This window comes from Melozone crissalis, unplaced genomic scaffold (assembly GCF_028551555.1).
Source record: "Melozone crissalis strain CALT ecotype California unplaced genomic scaffold, PUWL_Pcris_2 ptg000042l_1, whole genome shotgun sequence".
Lineage (NCBI taxonomy): Eukaryota > Metazoa > Chordata > Aves > Passeriformes > Passerellidae > Melozone > Melozone crissalis.
Window position 1 is genome coordinate 41,788,694 of NW_026535820.1, and position 24,484 is coordinate 41,813,177.

Here is a 24,484-nt window from a genome sequence, read left to right on the forward strand (position 1 = left end):
TTTAAAACTCTTAAACAAGTGTCTTTCTAGGTGGCAGCAGAGGACAGTCTGTCTCTTTGCAGGAATTCCATCCTTCCACCCCTTTGGAAGCCCCATGGCATGCCTGCTCCTTGCTCCTTTGAAGCAATCTGTATCTGTTGCTCACTGCGCTCTAAAAATCTTCTGTTAGTGGACAGACACTTGGATGTGTCCAGGCAAAATGTATTTTCCCCTTCTTTTCTGAGCAGTCCACCTGTCCTGAAGTGTAGTAATAAATCCTGGATTTTCTGCAAATTTCCCTCAAAAATTCCAATTAATCATTGCATAACAACTCTTATGCAAGTGCTCTCTGTCAACAACTAATAAACACTTTTATGAATGCACTGCAAAATGTATACATGTGGGTACCTGGCGATTCCTTTAGTAATTAGGAAACATATTTTGTTGCTTTTATTTACCAGTCAGTTTTTCATTAACTCAACCTTTTCTCATGACAGCCTTATGGAAATGTGGTATTGTGAATTTGGGAACCAAGAAAGATTTAAATTAAATGTATTTTATTACGCTTAGCTTCGGAGCTTCTCACAAGCATCCCTTAGAACCAGTGAATTGCTGACATGAACATTATGTGGAATTGCACAACCAACATGCTTTTTTTTCTGAAAGAAGATATTTTGTACAAGCATTTTTTCTAAAGTTTCTGCTTTTGAGTCAGAAATATCTGTGCTACAGAGGATAAGCTGTATTACATAGTTCTGTAATCACTGAAGCTGAAGCTATACTTTCCAATTAATGACTTTTTGCAGCTCTCTAGCTAGTGGTCCAGACCAAAATGAAGGAATTTAATAATTTTTACATTAAAATTATTACTTAATATGCTTTTCTATTATTCCTTTGACATGAAGGCTTAATGAATGAAAGGATTTTTAAATTAATTGTGAGGCAAGAAACTCTAGTTAATGTGATCCTAGCTTCTCTGGCAGTGATGCTTCATAAATACAGAGTTCCAAGTTCTTATGCCTTAAATTGAAGATAGGCTGCTAAACCTCCTTAGAAGACTCTAATACAGCAATGTGTTCAATGAAGCAATATTCCTTGAGGATTTATATTTTTTTTGGTGCTGTACTCAACTATATTAAAGAAAATTCTAAAGAGAAGTGTAACGTTTAAGTAGTACCAATAATTTCCACTGATTGTATTACCATCATTGATATTAAACTGTAATGAATAGGCCAACTCCAGTACTGGGAGTTTTAAAATTTATTTTAAAATGGGACTGCACCAATGCTTTCCAGACAGTGAGAGAGAGAGAGAGAGTTTTTTAATTCATAATGTTTCATTGCTGAAAAAACAATAGTGGCAGAAAGTGCAGCACGGGTCACAGTAGAAATACACAACAATTTTTGCTCTAATGCAACATCACAGCCGAGAGCTTTTGTTTACATGTGAGTTTGCATTTTCTGCTTTGATCCCATTGTTCCTTTCTCATAACTTTCTCAGATCATTATATTCTTAGTTGAAATATCTTGTCTGATATCATTTATGAAGTGAAGTATTTATTTTGGAAAAATGTGCATTAAAAAGAATAGAGAATAGGAAAAGTGTTTTCTACACAAGCTGTTCTGGAGCACATTCTTGAAGGCACAAAATGCATAGAAAAAGGCTCAGCAGCTTAATTTATCTAAAAAAGTTTCAATTTGAATGTTTAATAAAAAATTATCTTTTTGGAAAGTAACTTAAAATTATTTTAATTTTCTTTGAAGACTGTGTAGCATAGATTTGCTGGAGTGGATATCAGAATTTTTAGACTTGTCAATTGAGAAATCATTGTGAAGAATATTGGAAATAAAAAGACAGAAAAAAGAAATGAAAACTTCTGAGTCCTGTATTACAGTACAAGATTGTGTATACCAGTTGCATTTAGGATTTGCTTTGAGGATAAACATAAAGTTGTAATCAGGCAAGGAAGTTTTGAATAATGGAAGATACTGTAGGAAAAAAGAATTTTGTTCTTAGCAGTCTCACGAGGGGACTGCAAATAGTTCTTAAGGGGAAGAGTGGGACTGCAGTAACAAAATTCTGTTGCCTGCCTAGATGTTGGATTTTGCTATCTTGAATCTGGCAGGAACCATCACAAGAAGCAGCTGAAGTTTTAGGGATTGCAGTAGGACATTCCCAAAGAACTGACTCTACACTTGGCTTCCTATGGCATGTAGACTATTTCCAGTGATAAAGTGAGTCTTGGTTGAGTTGGTGATTTATAGATGTAGAATTGGCACAAGGTTTGGAAAAACAGGTTGTTAGCAGCTATTAGAAGAGAGTTGAAAGATGGTAGAGTAAATCTGTGAATTCTAAAGAGTGCATTATGGAGAACTATAATTGTTGTCACGTTTTTTAAGCCTATTATTAAGAAGTTATTATAATTCACATATTTTTTCTATTGTATATACTCTTGAAAATACTATTGATAACCTTTCAGAAGTCTTTGAGTTAGGAAGAGGTGAACAGACACGTTGATTAAGCCTTGAACAGAGCTAATGGGAGCTTTACTGGAAAAGAAAGAAAATTATTTATGGTCTAATGACTATTGTGAGGTTTTTGAGTCGAAACGTCACACTTGGAAGGTGAAGTAAGGACTCCAACTTTTAAAAAGAAAGTCTTGCATTATATGCTAAATCCTATTTAGGACTTCCAAAACCCTCTTTGGCCTCCTGGAACTAATGTAAGAAAAGATAAAATTGAATGGTATAACTATAAGAACATAGAGCAGATTATTGAGTTTTTTTGGACAGAGGGTGGAATAGTTGACTTGATTTAATTTGTTGCTTCAAATTTTATTCTAACTCACTGACAATGATCAGTGACCATGTAGAAAAGCAAAACAGTGTAAAATTGTGTTGTGCTTTTCTATAGGCAGGGTAAATTTGTTTGTTTACCTTACTCTAAATGTTCCGTATTCTGCAATTTTAAAAAACAATATATCTTTTAAATTAAGTTGTGATTTAATGGCTTACTATGTGCAAATAAAATAATACTTCTTTCAATCCAAGACACCACATGAATCTTGACATATAATGTTTACAGGTATTTTATTCAAAGTCTGTAAAAGGATTTACCTGAAATTTGTTTGTTTGAAAGGTAAATATTGAGAAATGGAAATGAAATCTTAGCCTGCGTGTATTTGCATTCAGAACTACATTGACATACAAACTCCATCATTTTTAGAAATGGTGGTGCGTCCAGATGGTATAAAACAATATGTATCTGATGCATACTCATACCTCAGTCTCTACTTTTTCTCATTCCTTTCTTCTGTTTTCAGTTTGGTTCTCTTTGATGTCTGCTTTAGCAGTGTCTGGATGGCAACATTAAGATGTTACAGCTGATAGAGTAGCAGGAACTCCAATTAGAGTAAAGATTTCCTCCTTATCTAAGTGAGCTTCTTTTGAGAGGTTCCTCATCCTTGGACTTGACATCTCTTAAAAAAATGTATTTTATGCTCAGGTAACACAAGGTGCAGAAGCCATTTTCTGACAGCTTTCTCTTGTTAGTGAAAAGGAACAATTTGATATACAGAATACTTCACCCAAGGCCTTTGACTAAAGGTTGGGAAGAAAGCGTATGAAACAGCATGAGGACTGCCTAAGATTTAGCAGCCTGATACTTTGGACAAAGAATAATATTTAGCTCTTAACAAGTAAATGATTACTGCAATTTAAAAGTCAAATATGAGACATGTAATATGTTTTTTTAACTTCTGTTGGCATGCTGGCATCATACAGAGAACGTGAAATAAACACCGAGACTTCTTATCAAATGCAGTTTTGGATTTGACCTGCTCTTAAGGCTGGATGAAGTGATTAATCCAGTGTATTTCTTCTCCCTTTAGAACAACAAAGTACTTAAGCAAAATTATTTCTGTATTTATATGTCGAACCAATGCAACTTAACATTTTAAAGCACTTGGAAAAGCAAATATTTGCATTTGGGTGGTCCTCAAAACAGAAAATCTTCAGTTAATAGCAAATGGGCTCTGTGATATTGCAGCAACCTATGATTTTTTTTTCCAGAGTTACCATAAACATGAAGAAATCTAATTGAGTTTTCTTCCCCAGTCCTGTGTACACAGTTATAAATTATAGCTGTATACCAACATAACATTTTTGATTACTTTCATGAGATACTTCCTCTTTCTTATTGTTTTCTTTTGCCTCAATTTCACATTTGTGTTTGAAGCATGACCGGCAATCCTCTGTGAAACATCAAAATAATTCTGTGTGTTCACAAAGAATGCAAGTTAAATAGAAATTTAATATTGCTTGGAGTAAGCCACCAGATTTCTAAAGAGTATTTATTTCTCCAGAGCTGTATTTGGTCCTATATTTTAAGATCTGTGGTTTTCCTGTAACACATTTTAAAAATCAGAAAATAATCTTCCAATATGGAATCTGTACTGTGATTTACTTTGATTACTAGCCCACTGCATGATTCTAATATGCTGTGATAGTATGATAAATATAATTAATATAATATAATGAACCAAGATCGATTGTCTGATAGTATTACAATTTGACAGAGAAGACTGGCCTTCAAGCCACAAAATACTCATTATGGTGTAGCTGATAAATTTAATGTCAGACCAAATAATGATTTAAATTTATCAAGAGAAATAAGAACACATATAGAAACTTCTTTCTGTATTAAATTCCATTCACAAAATAGCACAGAAAACTTTTCATAGAATCAGAGAATATCTGGAATTGGAAGGGACCCATATTTTTAAAGGCATTATGGCACAGCAGACAATTAAGGATAGAATGTTAGATACATAAGCTGACTGTAATGGTAGGGCTTGGTTTTGGATTTAGTAATTTATTTGAAATTTACTCTTTGTCATATAACTAAGGAGGAATAGAACAGTTTTGCAAATATGAGTTTGAATGGAGTAGCAACATGTAACTTGTGGTGACTTTGCCATCTTGAATTAGTAAATTCAGTTTATTTTGCCTATTACAAGACATAAGTAGCAATAAAATCACCATGAAGAAACTCCTCATAAAATCAGTGTTCCAGACAAATAAAAACTTTAATTAAAATTACTAAACATGCTTTAACTTAGTATACAAAAAGCTCTACTTAATGGTTATAATGCTTCTACATTCAGAAATAACATTGCCTTATTTCTGTACGTAGGTTTAGGTACGAGAGTGTTTGCTGTTTGACTGTGTTAGTTAATTCAAATTTATTCCTTACCCACATCCAAGTAGCTACAAAGAGAAAGTGCACTGAACACTTAATTCTGCTCCGTGTGTCCTTTCTCCAGCTGCCTCCAGAAACCTTACAACTATTTTTCAAACAATTCTGGTAGTAATCTGCTACCTGTCCCCTTCTCTTGTGGCGTTCTCAGAATATCAGTTGGTTCACAATTTGAATGCCTGAGCTAGAGTCAGTCAAATACCCTGAGCTGGGATTGTCACTTGTTGTGAAGCCAGATGACAAAAAACAATTCTGGTGTGATGTTCTGGGAACCTTTTAACACTCCCTGCTGGAGGCCTGCTGTTTATCTTCTTGTTGAAACATCTTTATTGTTTTATCCTTTCAAAATGAAGCTTTTTATTTACTCATGGGGTGTTATCTGTCACTCATCCAAGCTTCATGCTGCTTTGGTAATTAGCTAGTTTTGATCAGAAGCCAAGAAATAAAAGGTGAACCCTGCCATGAACTGAAAAGAGATGGCTGAAGTGGAATTAGAGATGAGTGTTGGAGACCTGATTCTCAGCTTCTCATATGCAGCTTCAGAGCTAATGGACATATTCAGAGTGCACTGACCAAGAACTTAATGTGGTCCTAAGGTGGGGCAGCCGTGATGGGTGGAAGTACATAGGGACTGTATTTTTCCCTGTGTTAGGGAGTACTACAGATGGTCTCTGAAAATGTCTAGCTGTATGTGACACTGAAGCATTTATATCTTTATTCTCTAACAATGTTTTCCTGCTTCTGCTACCTTGTCACTGACATCTTCCAGAGAAATGGAAACATTATTTAAGGAGAAAAGAGGACAAGAGATGGAGAAAATGGATGTTGTAGGACACCTCAAGAAAGAAGACCTGCTTAAATCATGGCCACAGTATGACAGAGATTTAGATTACATAAATTAGTAAAAGACTTGTTGAATACACTCCTAAAGAAAATAGTTCCAGCCTTGATAGTCTGAATGTGTGTGGTGGGGTCCCAGGAAGAGGGAAAAGACAAGGATCTGACTCTGTGTTTCAGAAGGCTGATTTATTATTTTATGGTATACATTATATTAAAAGAAAATTATATATTAAAATTATAATAAAAGAATAGAAGAAAGGATTTCATCAGAAGGCTAGCAAGGAAAGGAAGGAATGAGAATTAAATCTTGTGACTGACCAAGAGTCCGGGACAGCTGGGCTGTGATTGGCCATTAATTAAAAACAACCACATGAGACCAATCACAGATCCACCTGTTGCATTCCACAGCAGCAGATAACCATTGTTTACATTTTGTTTCTGAGGCCTCTCAGCTCTCAGGAGAAAAAAATCCTGGCAAAAGGATTTTTCATAAAATGTGTCTGTGACAAATGTGTGCTACCAGGATGCCTAACATTTTCAGAAGACAAAAAACACTGAAAATTGATTGTATCTTTTAATTCGTAGCTTTTTAATTTTTGTTTTTAGGTATGATATCTTTCACCAGATATCTGACAATATTTGCAAGTAACAAAGAAGGAGGTTTTCAGCTATCATAGTAAAGACCCATGAGCAGGTAAGCAGGGGGACAGGAATAGGCTCAGACTGGGGAATGGTAACTGCAGTTGGAGTCCAGTGATTGTACTTACAATCTTTCCTGTAATGAATAATCCCACTGAAATAAAATGAAATTCTCAACATGAATAATGCAAACAGTGTGTTTTAATTTAGATGAGCTCACAAGTCAGGGGATTTTTTGGTAGAATAATATTTTTGAGCCCATGAATAGCATTAATAATTTCAAGAATTAATGAAAGTTGAGAATTTTAATTTGAAGCTATTATGGACTGCTTAATCAATTAAAATGCACGTGGGACATTTTGTCTTTTTGAGACATGGCAAACCTTCTGAACAGCATGATATGGCCTCTCTGTAGCTTGTGCATAATTTTTAAAGGTGTTAGGCATGCCTGGGCTAGTGTTATTTTGAGGAAACTCTTTAAACATGCTGCATCTGGTTTGTGTATATGTATTTTGCTAGAAGGCAGCACAACTCTGCTATCTCTTTTTTCAAAAACTTTGGGCGAAAACTCCTCAGGGATTTAGACTGCTGGAGATTTAGAGTCAGGCAGTATAAAACTACCAGCCCAAAGGCTGTCAGTTTCAGGGCTTTACCAGTGAAGAAATATGATCATTCTGGCTAATCTGGAACATTTTCCATCAAAGGGGACTGCATCTTTAAAAAAGGTCACCTTGGCAAGCAACTTGTCCAGAGGATAGTTGTTCTGAGTTCTGATAAAGAAGCCATCCAACTCCTATCAATTGTGGGACAGCAGAGACATTCCTTAGGAATTTTTTAGTGATTTATGCCCAGAAAAAGCTCTTGAGTGTCTGCATGGATTCACGTAGAAGATTCATTTAGATCAATATCCTGTTTCTGTCAGCAGGCTTCCCCAAATTGTTCTCCTGACACTCAGCATGCAGTGACACTGAGGTTATTGGAATGGAGGTAATTTCTATTTTCCATATCCCTCAATAGATTTTTCTACCATCCTTTATACAGAAAATGTCTATATTTTTCACCTTCTCTTTCTTCAGGGAATGAGTTTCACAGCTTAGCTGTGCATTGCCTGCAAAGAAAAGTCCTTCCCTTTGTCTTTTATGCTGTTGAATGGCATATTTGCTGTCCCTGGTTCTTATGCCAGCAGACAGCGTGAGCTTTTGACTGCTCACCTTTTCCATGTCACACATGACTTTATAACCACACCATTCTTGTCTCTGTCATCCCTCTGGCCAGAAGTTAATCCTGTCATTCATTCTGCATACAGAAGCCCTTCCAAATCCTTACATGTTCACACCACTTTGATTTTCCTTTCAGATTCCAGGTGCAGATTTTAATGGAGAGACATTAATTCCACACACAGTATCTCAGAAAGTGGTGCACCATGGATTTACACCCACAGCCTAATAATGCTTTCTGCTTTGTTCTCTGTTACTTTCTCAATTGTTCCTGACATTTAAATTTCCTGTCTTGACAACTATTGAATAATATTTCTCAACCCAAATATATATTCCAGTCCTACAATAGCATCAGATCAGAGCCAGTATTCCATGAAGAGTCTGTGATGTTTTTACAAATGTGCATATATTTTTGTTTATCTACATGGAATTTTATATATTGTTTTATTGTCCAGTTCTTCAGAATCAAGTTCTTCTTATAATCATTTCACATCTTTATTATATTGAATAACTTCATGTCATCAGCAAAAATTTCAATGCAGTCTCTTTGCGACTTCATAATGAATAGATTACACAGCATAAGGAAGAAAAATGATAACTTCATAAGATGTATATTGTGAAAAGCATTTGGAAAATTTAAATAGGAAATTTAACTATTTAGGAAAACTGATCATGAGACTATTTTACCCTTTGACAGGACTTTCTAAGGATCTATAGACAGGACAGTGTTTTCAGTAGACTTGCTAATATTCTTGAAGAAGAAAAATTTCCTTGGACATGAGCCGAAGTGTCTTCCAGGTCTCAAAATAGTGGTAGCAGTTTTCAAAAGAAAATATATGTTAAGAACAATTATTCAGAATTTACCTAATTACGCACCAGCTAAACCATCTCTGTAAGAAATATGTATTGTTACATAGGAAGGAGAAAAAACATTGGAAGGGTGAAAGGTGCTGAATGGAGAGAAAAACAGAGATGGAAAACAAGAAAAAGAGAAGCTGGGAGAGGTGAATAGATACTGACCACTTAAGGGAACGAGACAAGTAGTGTGTAGTCAGTGGAATATGGAGAAGTCAGTTCTAAGGGAAGATATCATAATATGTTATAAAGAGAGTTCTGAGGGGGTTTTTTATGTGTGTTTCCTTTGTGGAGATGAAAATATCTTCACAAAAATGAAGATGGAATGATTGTTTCCTGGGAAATACCTTTCACTGGCAGCTGGATTTTTCTGTCATGCACAGCCTGTATATATCAGTTCATACTGCTATCTAGTAGCTGCCTATTATCAATTATCTATATGCCTTGATGACCTCTGGTGCTCTGGGTGAAACCTCCTGCATTTGTCCAAGTGTAGCAGCCAGAGCTGCTCAGGGATCTGTTGTAGGGAGGGCTCACTGCAATCAGTACAGAGAAGTTATGTGTGCAGTCTGTGCTCAGTGCTGCTGGGATTATGGAGAATTTGCTCCTGTTGGTTGATTTCATGAGACTGAGAAGCTGCTTAAAGTCTCAGAAATGTGGTTTTGGAAAGATTTACTTCCAGCATTTTCTTTCAACTCTGTTTAATGACTTTGTATTCAAGTTCCAGGATAGAATGGTATGTGCTAAGTGGGATTTATTTTTTTCCTTGTTGCTAGATAATTCTTCATGTAGTGTTCAGGGAACTCTTAGAAAAATGATCTATTTCTCTAAGTATCTTCATTGGATAAACGTCCTTTTTATTTACTAAGTGGCTATTGCAAACCAAATGCAATGGTACAAGAGACTTGACCTTTTAGCTTTTGTTATGTGTTTCAGATGGCAGGTGGTCTACCAATAGGGATTCTGGCATGCAGGTCTTCCATGTTTCATAGTTTGCAAGATGGCATTGTTTATGTTGACCACACTGTTTGAAAAATTAGATTTGCATATTAGGATTTTGAAAGTAATTTGACAGAAGAGTGCACATAATTGAACTTGTGGGGAAAACAGTAATTTCTGAGCCAAGTGATGGAAACACTGATGTATCTTAGACTTTTTGGTAATGCTGAGGGAAAGAGCTTCCTGAACATGTCATTCATTCTGCAAGTATAGTGCAAGTGCCAGTGATGGTCCCACAAATGACTGCCTGACAGTGACACTGGACATTAATTTTCTTGGAAGCTCTATGGGTAAACCTCTCCAGTTTCAACTTTGGCAGCGAAACTGGAACTGCTGAGTTGGAGGTCAGAGTCTACATAGAAGCTAGCAAACTTCCCTTTTCCCACAGAGCTCCCCTGATCCTATAGTTCAGGAAAAAACCTGTCCCTTGAGAAAATTGTGTACATATATCATCTGTCCATCACAAAGATAACCATATGCAGTAAAATAACAACTTCCTGTACTTCTTCATGCAGTTCACCTACCTGAAGGAGTCTGCAGTTTTTTTAGGTGGTTCATTGTTTTCTTCTGCAATCAGATAACTCCTGGTCTCTTTTATGACTCACCTTCAGAGATGGACAGCCTACTGATCTCCTTCCTACAGCAGCTTAGAGTCTTCTTTTTGCTCAGTTTTGTTTCAAGGGCCTGCCTGCTCCAAGCATTTTATCTCTGAAAGGCCTATTATTTAGAATCTGCATGCTAAAATGTGTCTAATGATCCACAGATAGAAGAATTCTCCATTTTGATCTTGCAACAGAACAATCTAAAGGAAGAACTTCACTTATGTAATTTTGGATAGCTGTGCCTGAGACAGTTGCCTATATAATTTTTGTAAAGAGAGTAAAACACAAGGTGCATGATACATCTGATATACTTCAGATAGGCATCTACCTTGAGATAAGATATAGCTGTAGCTCTTTCTTCCATTTGTCATGGAAGATTTCTAGGAAACTGGATCATTGGAAATGCCTACACTGCAGATTGTTTAAAATAGAAGAGGCAGACAGATCCTATTAGCTGGAGCTCTGCCAATAAATTGGCCATTTGAACAGGGAGGAAGTTGGCAAAATAAATTCCTCTACAAGTTCCAAAAATAGTGATGAGCTTGAAGTGAGGATTTTTTTTCATCTTCTGCTACATACACGAAGTTCTTATCTATAGATGTAGGAGTCTTGTCTAGTGACAGTAAGAGCAAGACCATTAAAGTAATTGAACATAGAAATAAACACGGTCCCCTGAGATGGATCATAAACATTCTTTATTCATTTTTTATCATTAATTAGTAATTTCCAACTTTTACAAAAAACAAATAAACAAGGCAGAAAAATAAAATAAAAAGAATAAAATTAACTTCTGCTCAGAAACCTCAGGCAAGGAATTTAATGGAAATGGACAGTATTTAAACACATGCTTGAGTAAGTAGTCAGGAAACAATGATTGTCTAACACATCCACACTGTGCACAGATGGAAGGCACAGGAAAATAGAATTCTGGAATTTATCATAATTTCTAATGCTTTTTTTGAGGCTTTGGGTAGATAACTGTCAACACCTGTATTGTAATAAATGCTCTTCTCTTTTTATTCAGAATAATGACTGCTGAAAGGCAAATTCTTTATAGTGACTGTAAGAAAACTTATCTGAATATGATTCTGCACTTACTTATTGAAATCTACCATCAATATCAGTTTCACTGTGTCAGCTCTTTCATCTTAATATCACAGTCTTTCAGTCTCCCAGTCTTAAGAGTTTTAGGCTAAGCATTGATTTCAGGTTGCTTCTTCAAGCTCTGGTATTTAACCAGTCCGTAAAAAGAAGCTAACAAACCTTAGACATTTTTGTACTACCTCGTGCTGGGTTAAAGGAAATACAAGTCTTGTCAAGATGGCTGCAGAATGGTCCCTTTTAGTTTTTTCAGGGAGCTTCCAACAAGCCTGAAATGGGAAGCAGACTACACTATGATAAACAGGCCTAGAAAGAAGAGATTAGGTACTGGTCCTGCTTCAGCACTGTGCAACTGGCTGACCCCAGAGGAGTCTTGTGGTTCTGCAAGGAAACAAGGCTTCTCTGCTGCTTTACTTTTGCATCCACTTTCCCTCCTGATTTTACTTACAGCTGGCTGCTTCAGAAGTCATTGTTTCCCTAAGCTATGTGGCAAATCAGCATATAATTATGGATGTTGTAGTGTGACAGTGGTCACAAGGGTCTTCAGGGTGAGAGAGAGATGAGAATGTTGACCTCATGTTCAGAAGGCTTGATTTATTATTTTATGATACATATATTACATTATGACTATACGAAAAGAAATAGAAGGAAAGTTCTCAGAAGCTAGCTAAGCTAAGAATAGAAAAGAATGAATAACAAAGGTCTGTGTCTCAGCAGAGAGCGAGACCCAGCTCTGCCGTGAGTGGTCAGTGAATCCAAACATCCACAGGAGACCAATCACACATCCACCTGTTGCATTCCACAGCAGCAGATAACCACTGTTTACATTTTGTTGCTGAGGCCACAGCTTCTCAGAAGGGAGAAAAATCCTAAAGGAAGGATTTTTCACAAAAGATGTCTGTGACATTGTAGAGGCAGTCTTTTGAAAGGTGTGTATTCTAAAGCCCTCCTGGGAGATGTGTCCAGTTATGGGATTTTTTTTTAACCTACACTGAGAGATGCAGCTAGATCCATGCTTACAGTGGAATAAGTATCTCTATGAAATCTGAGTTTGTGTGTCATGTACCAACCCTTAAGGAACAGCCCAGCACTGGCCAAACTGCTAGTATGGTAGCTTTAGAGCAAAAATGAGAAAACTACAGATTTCCATAGATTTATTGAGTCAAGTATTGCTACATTTATAAATGCAACAGTAGTCACCCAGAAGAAGTGAGTCTGACTCTTGCCCAAATGGAGTGACAGAGGATGGATGACAGAGTTATCAGCTCAGCAACTATTTTCTGTGAAGACTTTTAATGCTAATGCATTGATGAAAATAGTCCTCATATAAATCAAATTTATAGCCTGAGATATGTGTTATTATCTGTGTAACTAGTATATTTTTATCTGCTTCACAATTTAACTGAGCCATTAACAGGCAATTGCATCACAAGTCTGTAATCGCAAATACAGGCAGCTGTTTTTATTCACTGAATTTCATATTGGTGCAGCTTGTCTTTCCAAACTTGTTTAGTATGATTCTAATATCTAACTTATTTTCTCCCCACTTCCCCCCTCCACTAGTCCACATTTTTTCTCTAGCTCAGAAAAGCTACAAACATATTATATAAGAATGTGAGGGAGCTTTTTTAATCAGGCATCAGTCTGTTGATTAATTTCTTAAGGCAGCTCTAATTTTAACTAATAGCATATGCTGGAACTAAGACAAGTTTTGGAGTGTCCAACAAGTAAGGTAGAGAATGTGAACATGAGCAGAAAAACAGTTTTAAAATGCATCTGGATGGATTAAATTAATTGTGGCATTCAGCAGAGTATGAAAATTTCTCTCATGTTTTGAAGGACTGTTGCGAATTAAATTATGGGGGACATTCAGACAAACACCCAAAATAGTCAAAATTAGAAAAAGTAATAAAATAAAAAAGCTCAGAAGGTCTGAGAAAGAAAACTTGAAGAATGAGACTGTGGATTGCCTGTTCCTCCCCATACTACCCCTCCTCCCCCAGGAAAAAACCCAACCCCAAATCCTACCAACAAAACAAAACAGAGAAATGAGTAGCCAGGCTAACATGAATCAGCCCATGAGCTCTCAGAAGAAAGGAAAATCAGCATCTCTGCAACCTGAATGAGAAGAAAAGGCAAGACAGTGGAAATCCCTGTTGTCAGCTAGCTAGTAGTCGCTAACTCTGGAAGCCAATGATGAGAAAATGTGAAACTGAAAACACTCCTTACCAATGGCAACAGAGGAATCATGACACGATGCAGAGCAAGCCTTTAATGAAGGGGAATCTGGTAGCTATACTGCACAAATCATTGATAGTTTCCATATATTATTTGAGCATCCAATTCCCAGAAGGAGAGGACAAGGCTCTTGTTTGATGCATAGCTGTGGTCTAGTCTATTCCTGCTATTCAGTATTTTCAGTCTTCCACTAAAAGCATCTCATGAATTTCCACTGATGTTTGACCAGAACTTTTCTGTAGATCTGCAATGTCTGCGGCAGTGATTTGGACACTCTCCGATCCATGAGCATGCTAATGAAATCTAGTCCCTGAAACCCTAAAACTAGGTGACCACTTTTTCAGTCACTGCTAGAAACAGACACTTGTTCATTTTAATTCCAGAACCATAAGTGGAAATTGTTCTGGAGTGTTCAACTTGGCCCTGACTAAAACTATGTCAAGGACCTTTCAAGAAAGGTAGGTCTACTGAAATTTTATTCTAACACCTAAGAAAATTTCTTGGGAATCTGTGATATAACAGCATAGCCATGGCACCCAGACTAAGCAAAAAGGAAGTGGTACTTACAGGCTGAAATCTACATTGGGTTGCCTTTTTGTAAAGGAGTTATCTAGATAAAATTAGTAAAGGACAATTATTGAATCCTTTGAGAGGAGAGATAACAAACCTAACACCTTTATAATCAGTAAGATTCATTCAGTCTAAGACAAATAAAGCAATGCAGTTCTGCAAGAACTGGCTAATTTGCACTTAAGTGTCTCCACTGAAGGCCAGAAGGTCCACATAAACTGTCACTTCATGGAGAGACTGTCCTAACCAAGGGATAAAGAAAAATCTGTGAGAAGGAATCTAGAAAGAAATAAATGATACTAAGAGCAGAGTGATTTTACTTTGGAGGTTTCAATGTCAGCTTGCCTGACAGCACAGATGTTCCTACTTTGGTGAGGTGTAGTGAAATAATGCTTTAGGTATGTGATTGGTGTGTATTTGTATGGTGGCCTCATACAGAAGTTCAGCCAGACAGATCCTTCTACAGAAGAAAGACAATGAATAAGAAAATTGTAGGAAGAGTGAGTAGGAGAAAGCAGGACAACAATGACAAGATGACACTATACTTCAGTGACTGTAAGCATGTCTCTGAACTAGTGACAAGATCATGTGGTGGGAAATAGGAAACTACTTACATAGCATGACGATATGTCAGAAATCAACAGGAAGATATGACACAAAGTTAATCTTCCAATTCTTTCTCTAGGTTCTTGCACTACTTATCTACAGGGATAACATGACAGAAACAAAATTCCTTTAAAGAAAAAGTCATTAGCATTGATTATTTATGATATCTGTTGAAGTATCAATTATTTGTTTCAATCAGAATAGAACTGGATTTGCTTTTTTCTACTGCATATCCTAATCCTAAAATATATAAACCCCCAATGCCTTTCAAATAAGTCAGTGACTGTCTTGCACAGCACATCCTTTGCTACTGACCTGCAACATGGTTTACACCTTCATTTAGTACCAATAAAGTCACATTTGTTTCAAGAAACTAAGTTTCTCTAATAAACTTAGAAAAATTATATTCATTTATTAAATTTATGCATGATCACCTAAAGAAACGTTTGAAACATTTTAACCAGGTACTTTAGTTCTGGCCCATTGTTGAGGAGAGAGATTCAACAAGACTACTGATCTCATGAAAGAGATTGGTGTGAAAACATTAAAAGAGGGAGAATTTCTCCTGGCAGTGGGAAATAGGTTACAGCCAAGATCAGAATTAGCCAGCATAAGAGACCAAAACATGCCAAGAGTAAGCTCACAGATGTTGCAAAAGCAGGGGGAAAAGTCAAGGAGGAAGACACAACTTGGAGGGGAAGATATGAGGGACATGGCATGGATACTTAAAAAAAATAGAGAAAGAAAGAAAATAATCTTTCCCCAAAGTCAAAGCCATCAAAAGGCAGGCCATATGCCATCAGGTGCAGGCACATGCAGCAGAGCTTGCCAAAACTGATCCCCACTGAAGGCCAAAAGAGAAAAGAAGGACTTACAAACACACTGGAATGGAGATACCATCAAAGGAATTGCAATTGGAGGAGAAAAAAAAGAAATTTGGGAAATTTAGTGACTACAAGAAAATGGACCAGGATTATGTTGTCATTATATTACAACAGTTCTATTGTTGTTATATTGCAAATGTTCCATATTGCTAGAGTGTCATACCTTCCTGCTCTTTCTTCTAGGTAGCTTCTCTAAGCCCCAATTCTTCCTTTTCCTTTCAGTAACCAACTCACTCCAGTTCCTCACAATCAACCAGTCCACTCTTTTATAACACTCTGCTTATTGGCTACAGGTGTGGCCTGTAAAAACCAGGCCTGCTCCTAATCCTTAATAATTGACTGAGCTTCAACTCTTTAGGGGGTAAGATTACATTCTATACTACCTTTATTTACTTATGTTCTATCCCCCTACAGTATTATATCAAAATAGAGAATGGGTATTTTGTAAAGAGGCTGAGAAAGAAGTAAGGCAGATTAGAGAAGCAGCTGTGAGTGCAAAAGACACGTGAACTGGACAAACCAAGAAACCAATGCAATATTCCTGCCAGTGTCTACTTAGTTGAGCTGTCTGATTGATGAAAAATGAATCTTCCAGAGTAGAGAATCCTAAAGGCAGATAATATTTTTTTAATCATCATCAAATTATTTGTGATTGAGAATTGAATATTTTAAAGCTTTTAAAGATACAAAAGGAAAGAAGGGTTCTTTCATTGGTAGCTGGGAAGGCTTTAATAACTGCATCTTTATTATAGAAGGGGGAAAAACAATCCCACTAGTCTGTTCCTTGGGTTTCCTGTGACAGGTTAACCCAAACATGAATGCATTGCCCGTCTGGTATGAATATGATTATTTAATATTAGCACCTGCCCCTGTATCACTTGGGATAATCATAATGTGTCCTTAGGGGATTTTAAAATTGCTGGAAGTTTAGTCAATGTTTCCCTCTTTGCTTTATGCAAATGTACTATATTATGAGCAGAGAAAAAATGAGTCAGGACACGAGCTTAGCTGCTCTTAATTTAGCTTAGCAAATTAAAAAGGAAAAATCCATGGATATTTTATAGCAATTGTAGTAGTCAGTTTTATTAACACCAAATTTGAAAAATTGAAGTAACTCCAGCTGTCCCATTTTTTAATGTCTGCAGAGAAGCCGTCAGGTGAAATCTGTCAGAAAATCTGTAAAAATGTGTTTGAGAAATATACCCAGGGAACCAAGTTTCATAAATTGTGGGGTAGATGGGAGAAGAAGGGAGGTTTTGACATGCAGATTTGATGTAGGCTTTTCTAAATATCTGTAGTGTTTAGCAGCATATAGAATTTCCTAGTGAAGGATTGCAATAATGTACAGCTTTGTGAGATTTTGCAGTTCTGATTGAGTTTAAAGACCCAATGGAGCTCTTCTGTATTTATTTTGAAGAAAGGATAAGTTTAGAAACTACTGTAAGCCATTTGCTGGTCATACCTTCTTCCTTACCTGCAGGAAGGTTTGTAAAGACTGTCAGCAGTTATGGGAAGATGTGGCCATTCCAAGCTGCAGTCAACAAAGTCATTCGTATATAAAAATATTTGTTCACTTTGTCTGAGCTATTTCCTACCAAAGCTGATGAAAACTACCCATTAAAAATTAAAGGCAGTGTGTCTGGGACAAAAAGCTCACATTGCTAATAGCTGATTGTTAATTGCTGCATCATGTATCCACCTATAAACAGCACACGGATAGGAAAGAAGAAAGAGAATGAGAGAGAGCAAGAATATGTTTTCTGGAATGGCCAAAATATTTTTATGGGAAAAAATACTTCACTAAAATTCCCTCTAATTTGGGAAGTTAAGGAGAACTTTTAAAACAAAACTGTTTGTGATTTATTTTGGGAGGCAGCATAGAACTCTTTTCCAAAGCAATTTTACAATCTTGCATTTTTCTTTGATGGTTCTCCCTTAGCAGGCTGTTTATTCTAGAGTAAAAGGCTTTTTGGGGATTCATGTTAGTCAGCATACAAACTTGCAATTAGTTAGATGATAGCTAAAAAAAAAATCCATTTATGGATTCTAAGAAAATATGTTTATGTTAGTCAGTCTGGTGCCCAAAAGAACTTTTTCCTGGATTTCTTTTCTCTCTCTGTGTGCCTAGCTGGGTCAAGCACTGATAGCTGGGTGAGGTTTTTAGAATCAAGCAAATACTGGCAAAGTAAGCCATCAGTCCATTCCAATATGAAGAGCTCAAAAAGGAGATTCTAAGTTTCCTGAGTTATATTATCTCTCTTTTTTTTTTTGTCCCCCAAAATGAGCAACCAGGTATGAGTATTGTTTATGACCTTACAAAAAATATAAGGAAAGAAGATTTCTTGTGCTGTTTTCAGCATTATCACTCCTTCTATCATTATCTACATAATAGAACTATACAGCAGAAAAAATATATTTAGATGAAAAAAAGCTCCATATTTCAATTCTCACTACTTATTTCAGTTTTAGACTCAAGACATTACTGTTTGGAGCAGGTTCTAGCTCATTTCGGGGTTGATCTAAGGCTGACATTATTGCCCAGATATTCAAACATGTTTCACAGAAGCAACTCGTTCCTGTTTTCTTATTACAGCAAAATATAATTATGCCTTAAGAAATCGTTGCAGTAGACTAGTTGAGAAGAGAGTGCTGCCCTTCTGTCCATTCAGAGGTAACGCTGTCCTTTGGGCCCAAGCCACAGCAGCCTTTTGAGTACTAGGAGGATGATGACATGAATACAGAGGCGTATTTGCTCGTTAAATTACTTTTAAAATTTTTCTAATTGAATTGACTCAAAAGGAAATAATGCAGAAATTCTGTGTCTTGGCTAACTTTTTGACTAAGGTAGATATGTGGGAATAATACCCATGTTGTCTTCTGAAGCTACCAATGAAAGTCCTACCAAGAAAGAAAGCAAGCCCACAGCCTGAAGGTATCAGCTTTGAGATATGGTGTTTAAAAATCACAGTATTTCTCCTGCATAGCAATTTCCATGGCATGTGTCTGAACTCAGTATTCTGTGCAAAATCCCTGTAGTACAGATTTATGTCTTCTCTCAGCGTTGTGTTATAGCCCAAACACTCAAACTTAGTATTTTTTGGTGAATTTGATAAAATAACAATAGCTTGCATTCTAAAACAATCATCTTGAAGTGTGATGGTTAATTTAAATATAGTGAAAATAAAATATAGCAGATTACATAGTTTAAGGAACATTTTCTTTAAGGATGTCCCATGAAATACACGTGAACAGATAGATACAACTTGAGCATCTGTCTCCAGAGTCATATGAAGCAAATAGCTTATTTTCTAAGATTTTTTCCAATTTTATATGAGAGGCAGGTGCTTCTGAAATAATAGCTTAGCTCTACAATGCATTGATTACTGTGCTGTGCTGCTGAATTCAGCAAAGTACACATATGTCAATCAAAGTTTATTGAAAACTTAACTGAGAACAAATAACTGCAGGCTTATTGTTGCTGAAGTTATGGCAGAGCTCATTTAAATGCAGAGGGTTCAGCACTGAATGCCCCATGAAGCTGCTCCTCAATATATTTTTCACTTAATAAGAACAACATATTTTTGTTGAAATTCTCTCTATTAACATGGTTAAGACACTAAATACTTACTTTTAGACACATTAATCTTGGAATATTTTTTGAGCTAACAAAGAGTTGACTTTAATGTAACACATGTAGAATTTATTTATATGGAGCAAAGCATTTGGAGCATAAATACATAAGAAGTTACAAATAATATGGCAAGTGACAGGTGGAACTGTTTCTGGCTGTTTTGTATTTTTCCTGCGCAAAATTAGCAATAATCACACTACTAGAGAAAGCTGTTTGTGTCACAAATGGCCTTTAGCATTCATTTCCTATAATACCAGAAGTTTTCTCTAAAAGTATTCCTCCTTTTTCCAAAACCATTACTTCTTTGTGAAGGCCCTAGAGCCATGCAGAATTCAGTCATGGTGGCTGTCAAACATTTCTGGAGTAAATAAAGCTGCTGGCAATAATGTTCTGCACCCAGCAGAGTGAAATTATATGGATTTTATGATCTTAGAGGCCTTTTCCAATCAAAATAATTCTGTGATTCTAAATGTAAGAGTTTAGCTCTGTGGCTTACTGCAGTTAGGAGTCCCTTAAAAAAAACTTTGACATTCAGTAAGTGGACTTTAAAACTCTAGACTAGATTTTATTTGCTCTTCTGCATTAATTAATAATATTGTGAGTATGTAATTCTATATAATCTGTTCTGTGGCATATAAGCTATTTCTCTTTTATTGTTTATTCTCTTGACATACAAGTGGACAAAATTTGACATATTTTATGTAAACATAGGCATATACTTATAAGCTGCATTTATTTCCAGGAAATAAATGGATGAATACTTCTGAGGGTTTATTAACAGAAGTTCCTGAAATACTGACTTGCAACACCAGATAATTTGGTTCAAGTTTGATTTTTTTTTTCTTTAAAAACAAGTAATAATATTTTAGACAAAGTACAGCATTTTCATCTGATGTTTCATTTTGTTTCTCAGGAACATTGTTTACACATTGACTTCCCTCCTCTAAATATATACTATACATATCTACTGCTAGATATTATACGTATCTAATATCTGTTCATGCCCAAAAATCAGTGCTCCATCATCTTTATTCATTTCACCTGAGATGGATATTGCTGATTTTCTGTTGGTCTCCTGTTGCTCAGTTTCTGAGTACCGCCCTAAGGAGAACCCATAATGTGTTAGTTGCTATTGCATCTTAGGGAATTGACTTTATTTCTTCTAAGAGTTGTTAGCAATACTGCTGGTGCTTGTGGGCCATTTGCTTTCAGGATAATAGTCCATTCACTTTGTTTTCCTTTGACTGTTCTTTTATCTGCTATTTTGACGGCATCTCTTTTCTCCTCTTGTCCCAAAGGTATTCCAAAGCATTATCCTTCACTCTATGTTTGTCCCACTAAGTACATTATTTCTGACAGTTCATCCATACACATCTGCTCTGTGCTGATTTATGTATTTTCTAATCACATGCTGAGGGTGGCACCCCCAGTATTTCACCAGGGATGAGTCATCATCATTTTAAACTCACTATGTCCAAAAGTCAATGACTCAAGTTTATTTCATAGCCTCTCTTCCCCTCCATCTCTGCTTTAGTTGACAGCTTTGAACGACCAAATCTGAGTCATGCTTTGAACAACCAAATCTGAGAGTCACGATTTTGCTCATTTACATTGGATAACCATGAGATGTCCCTGTGCTGCTGCATTTTCATCTTCAACATTCCCCCAGCTCATCAGGTGTTTTCATCAGCTTATTCCAGATTTCCCATTTAGGCTCACATATTATCATTCAATGAGTATCACCACCTTGCAGCTTCCTGCTTCTCCGAATCCACCCACCACCCAGCCCTTTATAAAATTTGGTCTCTGAGGCCCTGTTGATCTGATTCTCTAATTTCCTTCCTTTGCCTTCCAATGTTCTGTCATATCTTTATCTTGGTTTCAAAGCCCTGTGTGACTGTTTGCAGTGTTTGAAGGTTTTTTTTTTTTTCCTGTATGCTGGATGCAGTATTTTTTGCCTTTATTTGGAAAGGTAAAAACCTTGCTGAAGAAAGGGTAGTGTACATTTCACTCTAGGTTGGGCAGGCTTGCCTTTGAGTCACACTTCTGAGTGACAGCTTTTTGGTTTTTTTCAGCTTCACTGAAATGTAGATGTTAGACAGTTTTCAGCTGACAGATGTCTACATTATACAAGCAGATATTATAACTGGCACTGTTGTCTATTTGGCAGTATCTTCAGAGGTCAGGCATTGAAACACTTTTGGTGCTAAATATTCTGTCACTCCAAGACTTGGTCATTTCACAGCAGGCCTGAAGTTGCTGATCCCAGGCTGCTTTCTTTTGTTTTCTGTATGTGAATGCAGGCTGAGGACTTCAACTACCTAGAAGAGACCAACAACAGAGCTGGTGAGGGACTATTTTCAAGGGAATGTAGTGATAGAACAAGGAGTAATGGCTTTAAGCTTAAAGAAGGTAACTTTAGATTAGATATTAGGAAGAAATTCTTTATTACGGTGGTGAGGTACTGGAACAGGTTGCCCAGAGAAGCTGGGGATACATCATCCCTGAAGGTGTTCAAGGCAAGGAATTTTGAGCCTGGTCTAGTGGAATATGTCTCAGCCCATTGCAGGGGTGCTGGAACTAGATGAGCTTTTAATGTTGTTTCCAATCCGAAACAATCTGTGATTCTATCACTTACCTCTGTGTGAGTTTCAATCTAACATGGTTCAGAAATGCTGCACTGACTTTACAAGACATCCCATGTCTATGAAAAGTAACTATATAAATCTTGAATTTTGGACAAAATTGTGATAGTCTCATCTGTCAACATTTGTACTTTCCTTACATGTGAGAGTCACTGACATCTCTGTTTTGTCATCAATCCTTTTAAGTAACATACCTTAACATTAGTTGTTTTTTTCAACCTTTACTGTTTGCTCATGCTGCCTTCTTCTGCCCTTTAAAGCATGCCAGGTAATAAATATGGTATAGCATTTTGGGTTTTAGATGCCCTATTTCAATGCTGAAATAAAAAATAAACAACACTCTGGTCACTTTTTAAGTAGTTTCACCCAGGTCAGGTAATTAAAAATGAAATTTTACAGCCAGCTATGCAAATTTATGATCCAAGTTTCTCTATTACTTGCATTTTGCTCACTGCAGGATCAGGATCCTCAGAACACGCTGCAATTTGGTTTGTCTCTAATGCATAAGGGAGGCAATGAGTACTTCTCATTATCACCTTTGCATTCTGACTCATGCCATTCTTGAATAGTGACTTAGAGAAAGGGATGACTTTGTATGTCAATGGTCTTACACACTCTATTGACAGACACTTCCCAAGGACTTTCCTCAGATTGGAATAATAATGCACTGAACACCCTCAATAAGAGCACAGAGAGTTGACAGGTGTCAAGGAGAGAGGGAGGCTGATGAGACATCTGCAAGTAGAATTTATGTACCTGCAAGAAAACATGACTAGCTATATCACAGAAGAAAAATGTGAGGTTTGATGAGGTGTAAATCATTTGTGTTTCGTACTCCTGGGAAGCAGCAGTATGAAAAAAAGATGTAGTTTCATCTCAGTGAGCAGGAGAATGTGATACATTTACAACAGTAAACAAGACAAAATTAATAAAGACATTAAGAAAAGACCTATTAGAGCTGAAGTTGTGAGCAAACACCTCCATGAAGATTTATCGTCTGTAAAAGTGATATGAATTGTATATATAATTACTATTTCTGTTAGCATGTTGCACCCTCTATCTGAATTTCAATGTGATTTCTAGCAAATAGATAAATTGTTCTTAAACATGATTTCAATGAAAGATAAGTGGTATTTTGATATATTTATCTTATTGTGCATGGGTGGATTTTGCCCTTGTTTTGATTTTGAATATATCGGTCAGATATGCAGAATTTGATATTAGATTCTGTCTTCTAACACACTATTGAAATGAAAGTTCATTTGGTGTAAATTAATCTTGTTTTAACACCATTAACTTTCACCCTTCATTTTCTGGTGTAACACTGAGGAAAGGACAGTAGCAGTATGATTCTTGAAGTCTCCTGCTCTCAGAGGTAAGATGATACAAGACTCACAGTATCCTAAATATAAAGTCTGTTTTCTTCACTGATAATAAATTTTAGAAGATAAAAACCTTACACCCATTTGTCCACAGAGCCACTCCAGCCTCCTCTTTATCTTTCAATATGAGCCCTCACAAGGATAATAAACAATGATCAGCTTCTTTGAAGGCTGGGTCTCTGACATGTCTCAGATTTTTCCATCCTTGCCCTCACTTTTCCACTGGAAAGGACAGTTAAGACTCAAATCCATTTGCCAAAACATTGAATGTTTTTAGGCATTTTTTTAAACAGTAAAGATCTGAATAATGTTTCTCAAATACCATTAAATGGCAAAGTACACATATACATGTATAGTTACAAAATAGTGCCCTACAGAGGGCTTGAAGGATGAGCATGACTTGAGTTCCGAAAGTAACTTTCTCCCAAGAACCAATAACGTCCTGACTTCAGTGCTCATCTGACAACACCTATTACTTTATGTGGGATGTGAGCTGAGTAGTTTACACATTTTTTTTATACTATGCATATTGAATTATGTCAGACCAGCATAACCCTTTAGAGTCATGGATTTATTTACTTAAGGTCGACAAGCTTTTTTGTTAGTATTCATTGTAAATCATCCCAGGAGCCTCTAGCCTCTAGCAATTATTTAAAGTTTGAGATGCAGTCAAAACCTGTCAGTTTTATTCACGGTATTTATTAATTTTCTCCTGCACTTTTATATCCTCTTGCTTTTTTAATGATGTTAGATGAACTGTTCAACTGAGCCTTCATTTTACTTTCAATCTGCTTTTTTTTTTTTTTCGCTGGTCCAGGAGGTTTGTACAGCCAATACATCAGTTTTAATTTTGTCCTTTAAAGTGCTCAATAACAAGTAACTCACACAGTAATCAAACAAAGTAGTACACAGCTGCATGACACACAGTCACACTGCTGTGCTGGGGAGCAGAAAGACCCAGCTGCTCTCAACAGGTGGTGACCCAAATATGCTATCAGGGTGGCACAGAGACCTTGATAGCTGAGGCTCACCACCCCATG